Source organism: Dendrobates tinctorius, unplaced genomic scaffold (assembly GCF_039654945.1).
Source record: "Dendrobates tinctorius isolate UK_male_01 unplaced genomic scaffold, ASM3965494v1 ptg000046l, whole genome shotgun sequence".
Classification (NCBI taxonomy): Eukaryota; Metazoa; Chordata; class Amphibia; order Anura; family Dendrobatidae; genus Dendrobates; species Dendrobates tinctorius.
Genome location: NW_027361714.1, coordinates 35109806 through 35124713, shown reverse-complemented (window position 1 = coordinate 35124713; position 14908 = coordinate 35109806). Strand labels below are relative to the sequence as shown.

Below are 14908 nucleotides of genomic sequence, written 5' to 3'. Positions count from 1 at the left end.
ATACTACAATTTGTTTTCCTGTTAAATGTGGGCTGCTTAAAAGTTGAAGATATTGAAATCTTTTTCAAATTTTATTCCATTAAATAAAATATTTTTATTTAAATGAAACCATTACTACTATAAACGTTTTTATATGGTTTTGCATTTTGTAAGATAATTACCTTTTAAGTAACAATAAACCTGTTACAGCAGTTATCACTGCACCTTACTAATGAAGAGACACTTAAGATAATCATTAACCATTAATCCAACAAAATAGAAATGTTTGCATGGACTGTTGCCTCGTCCATCACGTCGTACATAAACATCAATGAAGCAGTCAGGATTTCAACAAAAAATAAATTTTGCAAAATACTCAAAATACAAACTTTAATGCACCCCATGATAGGGGATGGAGAGAGAAGCAAAATAATGGAGGACTCTATTAGATGGTTCTATTCATAATAAAGAAGGGACATTATGCAACAATGGGCATGGTTATGCATAATGAAAGGGCACACAAGGCAAGAGGGGGCAGGGTTATACACAATTATGAAAAACACTATATAACAATGGATGGCACTATAGATAATAAAAGATCATGATGCAATAAGACTAGGTTCACATCGCGTTACTGCCATCTGTTTAAGGGATCCATTAAAAGGATGCGCTAACTTTGATGCACAAATTCTATTTTTCTCTATGATCGCGTTAACGCTTGTGCTAACGCATGGTAGCATTGCATCAGCATGCGTTAGTAACAGAGGTCTATGCTCAGCGAGCACGTCCGACCTAACGCATCCGAAAACGTGGTAGACCGCGTTTGGAGGTGCGTCACAAAGTAACGGACCATCGCTAATGCATGCCAATTTTTTGACGTGCGTTGGGATCCATTACGATTATGGATGGCAATAGGTGCGTTAACTGATCCGTTACACTGCGTTAGTGCCGCTTACTAACGGCATCTAACACGATGTGAACCCAGCCTAAGAGACAACTCTATGCATAGTAAAGGAGGTTGTTTTTCAATTAAGACTTGCAGCCATCATCTTTCTGAAGGCCATACAGTATAGAGAGCAGAATACACATTTACATCCAAAAATATTCAGGATTGAGAGTCCTCAGTAGTTGATACCTTTTAATGGCTAACTGAAAAGATGGTAACACATTGCAAGCTTTCGAGACTACTCGGGTCTCTTCATCAGGCTAGACTAATACAAAATCTGAAGTCACATATTTATGCACAATACAGCCTAGAAAAAATGCAATAGATAAGACAAGTGACGTGAAGCAAAACTATCAATATGGGAGAGGGAGAAACATAAATATAAACATTGGACCAGTTCATAGATAAGGAGTCCGGATGTTTTATGGTCCTCTGATTGGGGTCTAGTTCTGTGTTGTGATGCCCCCACACGGTTTTAAAAGGAAATTCCTTAATTGATGTAAAAAGACATAAATCCATGCGACACATTCATTCCAGCACTGAGAGTGTCAAAGTTCGTCATAAATTTGTACTCCCAAACTCGTCTGTCTCTCTGAGAATTGAAGTTACCTTTCAATACCAGTAATTTCATATCCATGTTGCTGTGATCAGGGATACAGAAATGTTTTGCCACAGGTAGATCCATTCTTTTTTCTCTTATTGTGTGACGAGCATTCATCCTTGTTCTAAGCTTTTGCCCTGTCTCCCCCACATACAGACCCCCGGTTGGACATTTAGTACAAATAATTAAGTACACCACATTAGATGTAATGCAGGTGAAAGTACCTGGGATCTTGTAGTCCTGATGTGAGTTGGGGATCTTTATCTTGTCCGTGGTCATTATAAATGGACAGGTTTTACATTTTTTCTGGTTGCAAGGAAACTTATAAAATTCATCCTCACCCACAATTACTTTGAATTTGACAACAGGATCTATCTACAGGAAACTGGCACAGCTATGGGAAGTAAAATGGCTCCACAGTATGCAAATCTTTTCATGGCAAAGCTTGAAAGCGACTTTTTGTCCTCATGCCCCATCAGGCCCCTGGCCTACTACCGCTTTATTGATGATATTCTAATCATCTGGACGGAGTCTGAGCAACAGCTAAAGACGTTCCACGAACAGTTTAATCAATTTCATCCCACCATCAATTTAACACTCAACTACTCCAGTACAGAGATTAATTTTTTGGACACCATCATTAAGCTAAAAAACAATGAAATAGAGACATCCCTGTATCAGAAGCCAATCGACCGTCCAACATACCTTAAATGGGACAGTTTCCATCCAAAACACATAAAGAACTCTATTATCTATAGCCAAGCCATCAGATACAATCGTATATGTTCCAACCCCATGGATAGAGACAAACACCTTGGTCGCCTCAAAAAGACCTTTTTGAATCAGGGTTACCATCCAAGAACAATTGAAAACCAAATTACAAGAGCCACCAGATTGTCAAGGAATCACCTGCTACATTACAAAGCTGAAGAAGAAAATAACCGAGTGCCTCTAGTAGTCACCTACAATCCAAATCTGGAGGTGCTAAGGAGAGCTGCACGGAAATTACAACCTTTACTACAAAAAGATGCCCGATTAAAATTCATTTTTCCAGACCCCCCCACTGCTGTGTTTTAGGCAGCCCCCAAATTTAAGAAGCATCATTGTCAGAAGCTCCCTGTCCTCTCCAACAGCTGCAGGAACCTTTCCTTGCAACCAGAAAAAATGTAAAACCTGTCCATTTATAATGACCACGGACAAGATAAAGATCCCCAACTCACAACAGGACTACAAGATCCCAGGTACTTTCACCTGCATTACATCTAATGTGGTGTACTTAATTATTTGTACTAAATGTCCAACTGGGGGTCTGTATGTGGGGGAGACAGGGCAAAAGCTTAGAACAAGGATGAATGCTCATCGTCACACAATAAGAGAAAAAAGAATGGATCTACCTGTGGCAAAACATTTCTGTATCCCTGATCACGGCAGCGTGGATATGAAATTACTGGTATTGAAAGGTAACTTCAATTCTCAGAGAGAGACACGAGTTTGGGAGTACAAATTTATGACGAACTTTGACACTCTCAGTGCTGGAATGAATGTGTCGCATGGATTTATGTCTTTTTACATCAATTAAGGAATTTCCTTTTAAAACCGTGTGGGGGCATCACAACACATTAGGAGACCCCAATCAGAGGACCATAAAACATCCGGACTCCTTATCTATGAACTGGTCCAATGTTTATATTTATGTTTCTCCCTCTCCCATATTGATAGTTCTGCTTCACGTCACTTGTCTTATCTATTGCATTTTTTCTAGGCTGTATTGTGCATAAATATGTGACTTCAGATTTTGTATTAGTCTAGCCTGATGAAGAGACCTGAGTAGTCTCGAAAGCTTGCAATGTGTTACCATCTTTTCAGTTAGCCATTAAAAGGTATCAACTACTGAGGACTCTCAATCCTGAATATTTTTCTATCTACTGGATAACACGGTACAAAGATATACATCTTTCCTGTATCACATTTACATCCAGTAACTTAACTGTAATGTCTCACGTGCTATGTCAACTTGACCCACCTTCTCATTCAATTAATTGAGTCCCTTAGCTGTGTCATCTCCCCTCACTGTGCTCTTCTTTCCCACCAGTTCACTCCTAGTCCCCGTTTTGTCTTCACCCCATCTTTCAACCCAATTGACTACAAGTCCATGTCCTGTTTCATCTCCCCCCCCCCCAACTGTGCTCCTCTCCCTTCAATTCATTACAAGCCCCTGCCCTGTGTCCTTGCTATACCTCCAACTGTGCTACTAAACCCCAAATCGATTTCAAATCCCTGTCCTATGTCCCCTTGCCTCCACTGTATTCTAGATATAAAGTAAACAAAAAAAAACACCCAAAAGAATGCCTTTTCTCTCAGGACAGTCCCCCTTGGTGCTGCTTCACTGTGAGGCATTGACCTCTTCGAACTGAGTACCTGCTGTAAATCATGCAAATGGAACAATGATGGCAGGGCCGAGAGTGGCATCACGCATCTACAGTGGCATGTAAAAGTTGTGGTACCCCAGGTCAAAATTACGGTTATTATGAACAGTTAAGCAAGATGAAGATGAAATGATCTCTAAAAGGCCTAAAGTTAAAGTTGACACATTTCCTTATTTAAGGCAAAGAAAAATATATATAGTCATTTTTTTTTACATTTTGGAGATTTGTGTGCTCAGATATCTGATGAAGGTTTCAGACCTTAATTAGCCTCTAAGGGTTACAGCTTGTTCACTTTCATCATTAGGAAAGGCCAGATTATGTAAGTTTCCAAGATTTAAGAAAACCCAGCCTACTCAACCCTGTGTTAAAAAACTGCAGCCATAGGTTCTTCTAAGCAGCTGCCTAGCATTCTAAAAATGATTGAGGCCTACAAAGCAAGATAAGGTTCTAAAAAGATGGCAAAGCGTTTAAGTTGCCCTTTCCTCAGTTCGAAATGTAATTAAGAAATGGCAGTTAACAGGAGCAGTGGCGGTCAAGATAAGGTCTGGAAGACCAAGCAAAATTTCAGTGAGAGCTGCTTGTAGGATTGCTAAAGAGGCATATAAAAAAACCCTCTTGACTGCAAAAAACCTTGAGAAAGAATTAACAGACTCTGGAGTTGTGCATGTGTCTCTGAACTGTAGAACCACGTACCACAAGTATGACCTTCATGGAAGATTCATCAGAAGAAAACGTCTCCTGTGTTCTCAACATAAGGGCTCATAGTCACTTGTGAGAGACTCACACGATTGTCGTGTGAGTCGCATGAAAACCCGGCACTGCCGCTGGGACTGGAGCAAGCGGCTACATAGAAATACATGTAACTGCATGCTCCGGTCTGAGTACCGGTGGCAGTGCCAGGTTTTCATGCAAGAGACTCGCTCATGTGAGTCTCTCGCAAGTGAGTATGAGCCCTAAAGTTCAGCATTAGAAGCATGCAAAAGTACATCTGAACAATCCTGATGCATTTTGGAAACAAGTCCTGTAGACTGATGAAGTTAGAACTCTTTGGCCACAATGATTAAACGTACATGTGGAGTACAAAAGGGACACCTAATTTCAGGAAAAGTATATCTCGCCAACCATTAAGCATGGGTGGGTAGTTCAATCATGCTTTGGGGTTGTATTGCAGCTACTGGCACATGGAACATTTCACGGGTAGAAGAAAAATGGATTAAAAGAAATTTCAACAAAATGCTTGATGCAAAAATAACACCATCTGTAAATAGTGCCGGAATTGGCGCATCTTACAGATGCACCTTTTCTGGGGTGGCTGTGGGCAGATTTTTTTTAGCCGGGGGGGGGTCAATAACCATGGTCCCTCTCTAGGCTATTAATATCTGCCCTCAGTCACTGGCTTTTCCTCTCTTGCGCAGAAAATTGCGCAGGAGCCCACGCCAGTTTTTTCCGTGAATACATTCTTTTAGTAAATACATACAGGTCCCAAATTTTACACACACATACTACTAACAGTATTAAACACTAACCTACTGAATATAAATATAACTGTTCTGCATGGGTTTACTGTATGTAAACCATGTCTGCTATCCTGTCGGGGATATATATATATATATATATATATATATATATATATATATATATATATATATATACACACACACACACACCTATACTATGTGTATATTTCTATTCTATTGTAAACGGTTAGTGTGACTTTACGGTGCACTGAATTGCTGGCTTTTCAAAGGATACTGGTGCGTATTTCTCGCAAGTCACACTGATAGTCCATGTGGTGTGCAAGTTTTTCTCGCACCCATAGACTTGCATTGGCGAATCTCGGCCGGTATACAGTGCAAATCGCAGCTTGCTGCGATTTCACTCACATTTATAATACGGCTGAGAAAAAATATGGTGATGAGAGCTGCCTCATAGATTAATAGCGGTCCGAGTGCTATGCGATTTTTTTTTTTTTTTTTTCCTCTTTCTCACTTGGCACTCGTCCGTATTCCTCTCTAGTGTGACTCCAGCCTAATCCAGAGAATGGAACCTGAGAACTGTGCTCTGTATAGCCCAGCCTAGAATAAGGTGGAATTTGATTGACTTTCATACAATTCATTGTCAGTGGAACTGTTAAAAATAACCGAACACTGTACTCTTTCTTCGGCAGTCCCATAGATAATTAATTTTATGAAAGTCGATCATGCGCAACTCCACTCCATTCAACATAAAGCTCAACAGAGCCCTATTCATGGGGTTCCAGAGCCTAGTTTTTGTGTCTACTGGGGTTGCCATTGGTTTGACACCCAACTGATCAGCAGGTCATACCCTGTATTATGCATATGGGTTATTTTACTTTCTTTTGAAAACCTCAACTCCTAATTGAACAAATTAGAAGTGTCTAAACATCTGTCTAGTTTAGTCTAGAATCTGCTTTTAATTGTAGCCATAAAATACCGTACTTTTTTAAATCTAACTGAATACTCTTTAATGCAGGGACAGACAAAACATAGGTGCAACCCGTGCAGCTACACAGGGGCCCAGGAGGTAAGAGGGCCCACATCCAGCACCAAAGCAGGTAGAGTTTTGCATATTGATACGTTATTGGACTGCAAAGGGCCCAAATATTGTTATAGCACAGGGGCCTCTTCTGTCTGCTTCTGCCAGTGCTTTAATGTGTGTTATAATCGGCTTAAACCAACGAGCACAAAGACCTCATTGCCCAGACAGTGCTGACGGTTACGAGGAGCTTGCACAATGTTGAAGGCTGCTGTCTTGTTTCTGAATGATTCATGATTCTGAATCATAATACTGTAAATCTACATGTATCACATTCCGAGATAATTGTGACATAGACAGGAAGTTTGTTTCCCAATATAAACTTAGTAGTCATATATACGTGCAGTCAATCAGAATAAGAACAATAGCCTTGAGGCGCTGCAGGCTATTGTGGCACATTTTGAACATGCAAGCTGCTCACTTTTAATATGTGCATTCTTTGTCGTGTTGAAAAACTACTATTCCAAAAATAGCAGGTTATCCCCTGTATGCTCTATAGGGAAAAACTTGCTCATTTTACCGCTTTCAGTAATCCAGAGAATGGATCTGTGGAACTTGGGAACTGTGCTCTGTATAGCCCAGCCTTGAATAAGGTGGAATTGCACATGATTGACTTTCATGCAATTCATTGTCTATGGAACTGCTTGAAATGGTACTTTCTTCGGCAGTCCCATAGACAATGAATTGTATGTAAGTCAAACATGCACAACTCTGCTTCATTCAACGGAGCCCTATTCTTGTGGTTCCAGGGCCTTGTTTTTGTGTTTACTGGGGGTGCCCGTGGTTTGATACTCCACTAATAAGCATGTTATCCCTTATACTATGAACATGGCTTAAAGGGGTTGTCCGGGCTTTTCACATAATCTCAGTGCATATCTGGGCTGCAAAATATTGACAATAAGTAATTTACCTTCTGTGGCCAGTTTGCAGGGTTTGCTAGATATCATCTCTTGCTTGTAAGAAAAACGTCCAGGGGGGGTGTTTTGGCATTGAAATGAGAACTGGTTGATTCCTCCTCACTAGTTTCACTTTCCAAAGAACACTGTTCAGCGTGTGTCTGGGGGAGGAGCAGCTGCTCTCTGCACTGAGGCTGCTAGAGGGGGAGGATTTGTTACTGTGTGAGGAGGGATAGGTTTGTTCATGTGGTCGGGGAGGGCCTGTTGCTATGTAGGGTGGGGTTATTGCTATAGAGGGCATGTTTTTAGTAGAGTAGGAGGAAGCGACCAGTTCTCATTTCAATGCCAGAACACACCCCCCTTGAACGTTTTTCTTACAAGCAAGGGATCATATCTTGGAAACCGTGCAGACTGGCCACAGAAGGTAAATTACTTGTCAGCATTCTGCAGCCCAGATATGCACTGAGATTGTGAAAAGCCCGGACAACCCCTTTAAGTACGAATCCCCTCGCAAAGCGGAATTCAGACGTGTGCACCGACGAGACCATTGACTATATTGGTGCTGACAGAGTCAAAGTGTACTCGGCCGGGCATAATTTTATACCGTATACGCCTGCTAGAGAATGACGCTCAGACATAATAGACAAGTGTGAAGTACCGTATGTAAACACATTTCTAGTTCAGACTAAATTTAGAGATTAAGTTTTTAACTGTAGCACTGAAAGAAATGTAATTAATCTTTAATGCAGAAGCGGACATATACTGTAGATGCAACCCGTGCAGCTACACAGGGACACGAGGTAAGGGGGCTCACATCTAGCCCTAAAGCAGGTGGAACTTTGCATTGATGGCCCCATATTTTGTTATAGCACAGGGGCCTCTTCTGTCTGCTTCTGCCAGTGCTTTAATGTGTATCATCATAAATCGGCTTAAACCTACAAGCACAAACACCTCATTACCCAAAGAGTGCTGAAGTTGTTTAAGGAGCTTTCACAATGCTGAAAGCTGCTGTCATGTATTTAACAAGAAATAACATCACTGATTTGAGTCGCGACAGTGTAAATCTACTTGTATCACACGACAAGTAAGCCTCAAATAGAGGAAGATAATTTCACAATATACATTTACTATACATACACTATGCGTTAACACACTGCGACTAATGTATACATGAACTCCAATATTGCTGTAAACGTTAAAAATGAAAGGCACTTAGCGTTTTTTGATCAAACAGCACAACACAAAAGCAATGAGACTACGTCAGGGTGACCATTTAATATAGATGGTCCTTAAACACTAATGTTCTTCCTCTCTATGTGCTAAACCAGCCTCATGTGAATGGGTAGTGAAAAATAAACCAGCTTGTACTGAAAACCTTTTATAGGAAAGATAGATAAGAGTGCTGAGCCCTGGATAAATAGGACATATGGGGGTTAGGAACCACCCATATTAAAAGGTACACCTTGACGTGGTTGGATGGCTTTTGTGCTCTTTGATCAAAAAAGTTAACTAAGTAACTTTAAGTTTTTAACGTTTAGAGCAATGTTGGAGTTCATGTTTTCATTTATTCACTTTTTGCTGACTCAAAATGTATGTATAGGTTAGTATACTGGCCACATAGCGTATTTGTACACCTGTGCATTTAATACTAAAGGTGTGCGAGTCCTATTTTTTCTTTTTCTTTTTGTGTAGTACATATCTAGGTGTGAGGTTCCCTCCAGGGCTCAGCACCCTTATCCACCCTTTTTTCTCATACAACATTTTAATCGCATGCTATGCCGGGTATCCTTTTCAATCCCCTTTTACATTAGGCAAGTTTGACACACAGAGAGGTAGGACATATAGTAGTTTAGCGCCATCCATATTAAAAGGTCACCCTGATGTGGGTTGGCTGGCTTTTGCACTTCCTGATAAAAAGCCCTAACTAGGTACCTTACGTTTAACACTTATAGCAATATTGGAGATAATGTATTCATTAGGCGCAGTGTGCTGACGCATCCTGTATGTATCTGTTTGCATATTGGCCACACAGGGTATTTGTGCACCTGTGTATTACTTTAATACTAAGGGTGTGAGGGCCCTATTTTTTCTTTTTTTTGGTAATATGAACTTACTAGTAATTTATACATGCAGGTAGTTAGAATAATAACAATTACCTGGAGGTGCTGCAGGCTATGATAGCACGATTTGAACATGCAAGCTGCTAACAGTAGCACTATTAATATGAAGACTGTAGTTTTCATGTGGAAAAACAACTCCTATTCCAAAAATAACAGATTATACCCTATCAGCTTTTTGATCGATGGAATCTGACCATTGGGACCTAGGAATTGTGTTCTGTGTAGTCCAGCCTAGAATAAGGTGAAATTGAACATGACTGACATGTATACGATTCAGGAAACTGCTGGAAATATCCAAATACTGTACTTTCAATTCTCCAAGCAGTCCCATAGAACATGAATAGTATGAAAGTCAGTCATGTGCAACTCTACTTTATTCAACACTAGCTGAAGAGCCCGGCGTTGCCCGGGCACAGTAACTGTGGTTAGTTATAACAAATTATAATGATTACATTGCACATAAAAACATTTCACATCATATATTCAACACTACAGATTTGCAACACAAATTAACGAAGCAATTACCCAAGTATTGATGATGATTTAATTTCAACTCATTCAAGAGCCTTTTGATAAACAACATTTTTGGATTTTCCTTTCGATTCAAAGATGAACTGATTTTTGGCAGTTCCAACTCTTGAACAGGCCACATAAAGTTGACCATGAGAAAAGCATGGAGATTGCAAATCAATCCCTACTACTTTCAAGGACTGTCCGAGCCTTGTTAATGGACATTGCAAATGCCAGTCAAACTGGAGGCGTTTAAAATCAAAAAGCAAATCCGGTGGAATTCTTGGAATAAAAATGTCCTCTCCTTTGGCACATCCTGTTGCTGAGCTGTGTATCTAATCCTATCCTGTGATACTGACTTCTGAGCTGTGTAATCCTATCGTGTGATACTGACTTCTGAGCTGTGTATCTAATCCTATCCTGTGATACTGACTTCTGAGCTGTGTATCTAATCCTATACTGTGATACTGACTGCTGAGCCGTGTATCTAATCCTATGTGTGATACTGTGTGCTGAGCTGTGCATCTAATCATTTCCTGTGTGAGTCTGCTAAGCCATGTATCTAATCCTCTCCTGTGATAGCCTGCTAAGCTGAGAATCTAATCCTATCCTGTGTGATAGTCTGCTGAGCCGTGTATCTATTCCTATTCTATGTGATACTGTCTGCTGAGCTGTGTATCTAATCTTATCCTGTGTGATACTGACTGCTTAGCTGTGTATCTAATCCTCTCCTGTGTGATAGTCTGCTAAGCTGTGTATCTAATCCTATCCTGTGCGATATTGTGTGCTGAGCCGTGTATCTAATCCTCTCCTGTGTGATAGTCTGCTGAGCTGTGTATCTAATACTATCGTGTGATAGTCTGCTGAGCTGTGTATCTAATCCTATCCTCTGTGATACTGTCTGCTGAGCCATGTATCTAATCCTATCCTGTGTGATACTGACTGCTGAGCCATGTATCTAATCCTATCCTGTGTGATACTGAGCTTCCCTTGGGCTCCCCCTGCAGTCTGTGTCAGAGGGTGGTCTGTGTCAGCACTGTAATAAATTGTTATTTCCAGCTTTATAGAAGGACAATAACACCATAGAAATGATAAGAATAATAGGCCTCAGTTACTACAACTGTCATAAGGAAAACTGTTACTCATAGCAACCAATCACAGCTCAGCTTCTTTTAAACAGCTCTGGTGAAATAAAAGATGTTTAGTGATTGGTTGCTATGTGGAGTGGGCGTGGATGATACACACACATTTTTCTATATAGATAAAGCGCTACAGAGCCCTAGTCTTGTGATTCCAGAGACCTGTTTTGTTCTCTGGGGGTGACAGTGGTTTGACACCCCACTGATAAGCATATCAACCCCTATATTATTCTTAGTGGATATCTTGCTGTCTTGGGAATAACCCCTTATCTCTTAACCAAACAAATTAAAAGTGTATAAGCAAAATTCTCCTTCAGACTAGAATCCGGTATTAAATGTAGCCCTAATAGAATTTTTTTTTATATCTGACTGAATACTCTTTAAAGCGTCTTATAATAATTCAGCTTAAACACCTACAAGCACAAAGACCTCATAGCCCAAACAGTGCTGAGGGTTACGAGGAGCTAGCACAATGTTGAAAGCTGCTGTCATGTGTTTAACAAGAAATAACGTCACTGATGTGGATCACGACCGTGCAAATCTGCATGTATCGCACTACGAGGTAAACATGAAATAGAGAGGAAGCTTGTTTCGCAATATAAACTTAATGGCCATATATATGTGCAGTCAATCAGAATAAGGAACTCCTATTTTACAAATTGAATTATTGTAGTTAGACCTTACAAGACGTTGAGTCATTTTACACTAAAAAAATTGGAATTGGAGTTAGATTTATCTTTTTCCTTTAAATATTGTGACTTGCACAAAAACACACAACATTTCTAAAATGGATTTTCGACTACTATTTGACTTATTTTCATATGTCCTAACTCTTCTTATCAGTTGCTATTGAAATATACTTTTATGACCTGTGCTGCTTCTATGAGCGCATCACATAACCCTTTGCTCTCATGCAGGCACTGCTTTCTGTCTATTAGGGCCGGGATCACACGTGAGAAACACTGCTGAGTCTCGCATGTTAAAACCCGGCACTGCCACCGACACTCAGGAGCAGAGCGTGCGGCTGCATGTATTGCTATGCGGTCGCACGCTCCGATCCGAGTGCCAGTGGCAGTGCCAGGCAGGTATTAACATACGAGACTCGGCCATGTTTCTCGCATGTGTGATCCAGGCTTTACTCCCAATCTGGGCACCAGAATTGAGCTAAATGATGGAGGCAGAGTTACCTTTCAATGATTGAAAGGGTGACTGAGTGCTCATGCTCAGAGCAGTCTTTGGTGTCCTCTGCACTGATCCTGACTATTTTTTGCTTGTTAGTTGAAAGCATATTGCACTGCTTGGCAATTGAAGTGGCGGGCGCTACAAAGGTTTAGGAGAGTCAGTGTGCACTATGCATTGGGAAGCTCAGATCAGTCTTCACTCTCCTCAGCACTTTGACCCTGCCATTGCTTTGGAATGTAAGTGCTGGCCACTTCAGTAGACAAACACTGAAATATGCATTTCAATGTCAAGCATATCGCAGGGCTTGTCAAGTGAAGATGGTGGCACTCCAAAGCAAGGATCAGTGCTGTGAGTATGCCTGCTTGGAAACACTGTCAATTATTGAAAAGCAGCTCCACCCCCATCATAGCTGTGCTCCTCTCATTTGGTCTGATCCCGGTGTTCAGAAGGAACAGAGAAGAAGCAGTGCCTGCATGACAACAAAAGGGTATGTGACCCACACCAAGATGCACCCATAGAAGCAGCATCGGTAATTAAAACATCTTAGAAAAGCGATTGTTAAGAAATGTTAGGACAAATGAGAACGGGTCAAATAGTAGTGGAAACTCCGTGTGTGTTTTGTCCGAGCCACAATATTTAAAAGTAAAAAAAAAATCCTAACATCTTGCCATTTTTGCTCTGACCACAAAGTCTAATATTAGGCTAATGCTTCCTGACAATTTTGATAACTTGATTTCTTATCTTTTTCTGGGTAACTTCTCAAAAAATCTTGGACAACCAACATTTTTATGGACAAGATTTATCATCAGACTTCACTGTGAGCTCTCCAGCTTCAAAAAGAAATCACAGACACATGATTTTTTATCATTGGGGGAAAAAAGTGAACTTAAGTGCTCTGTTTTTATGCACTGTCCAGGAATTTCTGGAATGTTGGCAACTCTGCTTCTTGTTCTGTAGAGATCACTTTTCAGCAGTCATCTAATTGCCATCACACTCAGGATTACAATGAAAGTATCACCTATATTTACATAACACAGGACTACACCATGACGATCGGTGGTGGTCACAGGTCAGTCCCTCCTGTCCTTGCTTGATGACCTTTTTAGAGTGCCTAGAAAACTCTCCAGTCAGGGCTAGTCATTTGGCCCCCTTTTAACCGCTGCACAGAAGATTTCAATGGATTCGTAGAACAATATAGGTGATATATTGCCTTTGAAACAGCACTGGACCCATTGTTAGAGCCCATCACCTGGTTCCTACCAGTGCCGAATACATTTTAATGACCACAGCCCAATGAACCTTACAAAAGTAAACCATTTGTTGCAACACCATAGTAACAAATGAGTCCAAAAAACGGTCTCTAAATTTCGCCCTTCTTAAACAACATAGATACCCAAAAAGAAAAGAATAAGGCGCATCACAAAGGAGTAAATGCAATAAATTTTATAAAGCTCATATAGCATATACAAAGAGAAGAAACAAACAGGTGTGACCCCCACCCCATAGATACACACAAATATACATATGTATGGGCAGGAATGAAGAAAAACGCACTTACAATATAGATGCTAGATGTAACCCATTGTAATCAATAAGCAGTATAAGCGCAAGTTCGCAAACAGCGGTTGTAAGTCTCAAAAGAGTGAGGAAAAGAATTGGCCAAAAAAATATATATAAAGCTACAAAATGGTATATGCAATGTTGCAACTATGACCTCTCTCAAATTGAGATAAAACAACCACCATAACAGTGGGTTACAAAAAGTATGAAATAAAGTGCCATGTGCAGAAAAAATACATGATACATAATTATCTTCATTCTAAATAGCAGCAAGAGTTATAGTATATGTTACATAATAGCCATCCAAAGCACATGTGTGTACTCAAAGTAACTATAGAGGAATAGGTGCACACATATATAAAGCAATCAATATCCAATAAAATTGCACCCATCAATATAATTGCACCAATGCCCATGTATAAGGTGAAATCACCCATGACCGCATATTTAGTCGCTAATATGAAAACCCATGATCAAAAACCTGTAAATAGCAAACTGCCATGTGCATACCTGGGGTGGAAAAGTGCCCCGACGCGCGTTTCGCGTCAGCTTCCTCGGGGGGCAGTCACACCTGTTTCTTCTCTTTGTATATGCTATATGAGCTTAATAAAATTTATTGCATTTACTCCTTTGTGATGCGCCTTATAACCATAGTAACAAAGTATGAATTGAGACATTTGTCATGTGCCTTGTTACATTTTCTTAAATGTCTGTTATTATTGAAATTAAAGGCATTTGTGACTCAGAATTCACTACCTGTGCCTGTAATTCTGCCTATTGTTTTACTGAAAATGGTGTTCTGCTGCATTAAACTTGCCTGTTTTACAAAAAAGCCACACATTTTTAGACCATATTCTAATGTGTGGAAATATTGCCCTTTTTCTCACCTCTTTTTTTTTTAATGTTTGTTTTCTGCAGATATCCCCATTAAAATACAAAATAGCAATCTGGTCTTTTTTTTTGTTTGTTTTTTTTATGCTTTTTTCACTTTTC

The 14908-nt window shown here is 40.1% G+C and overlaps 1 protein-coding gene across 1 annotated transcript in view; it reads right to left on the bottom strand.

The window, feature by feature from the left end:
* Positions 1 to 14908, bottom strand: part of ARG1 (arginase 1) — a 32199-nt gene that overhangs the window by 13690 nt on the left and 3601 nt on the right. The window lies entirely within an intron of this gene.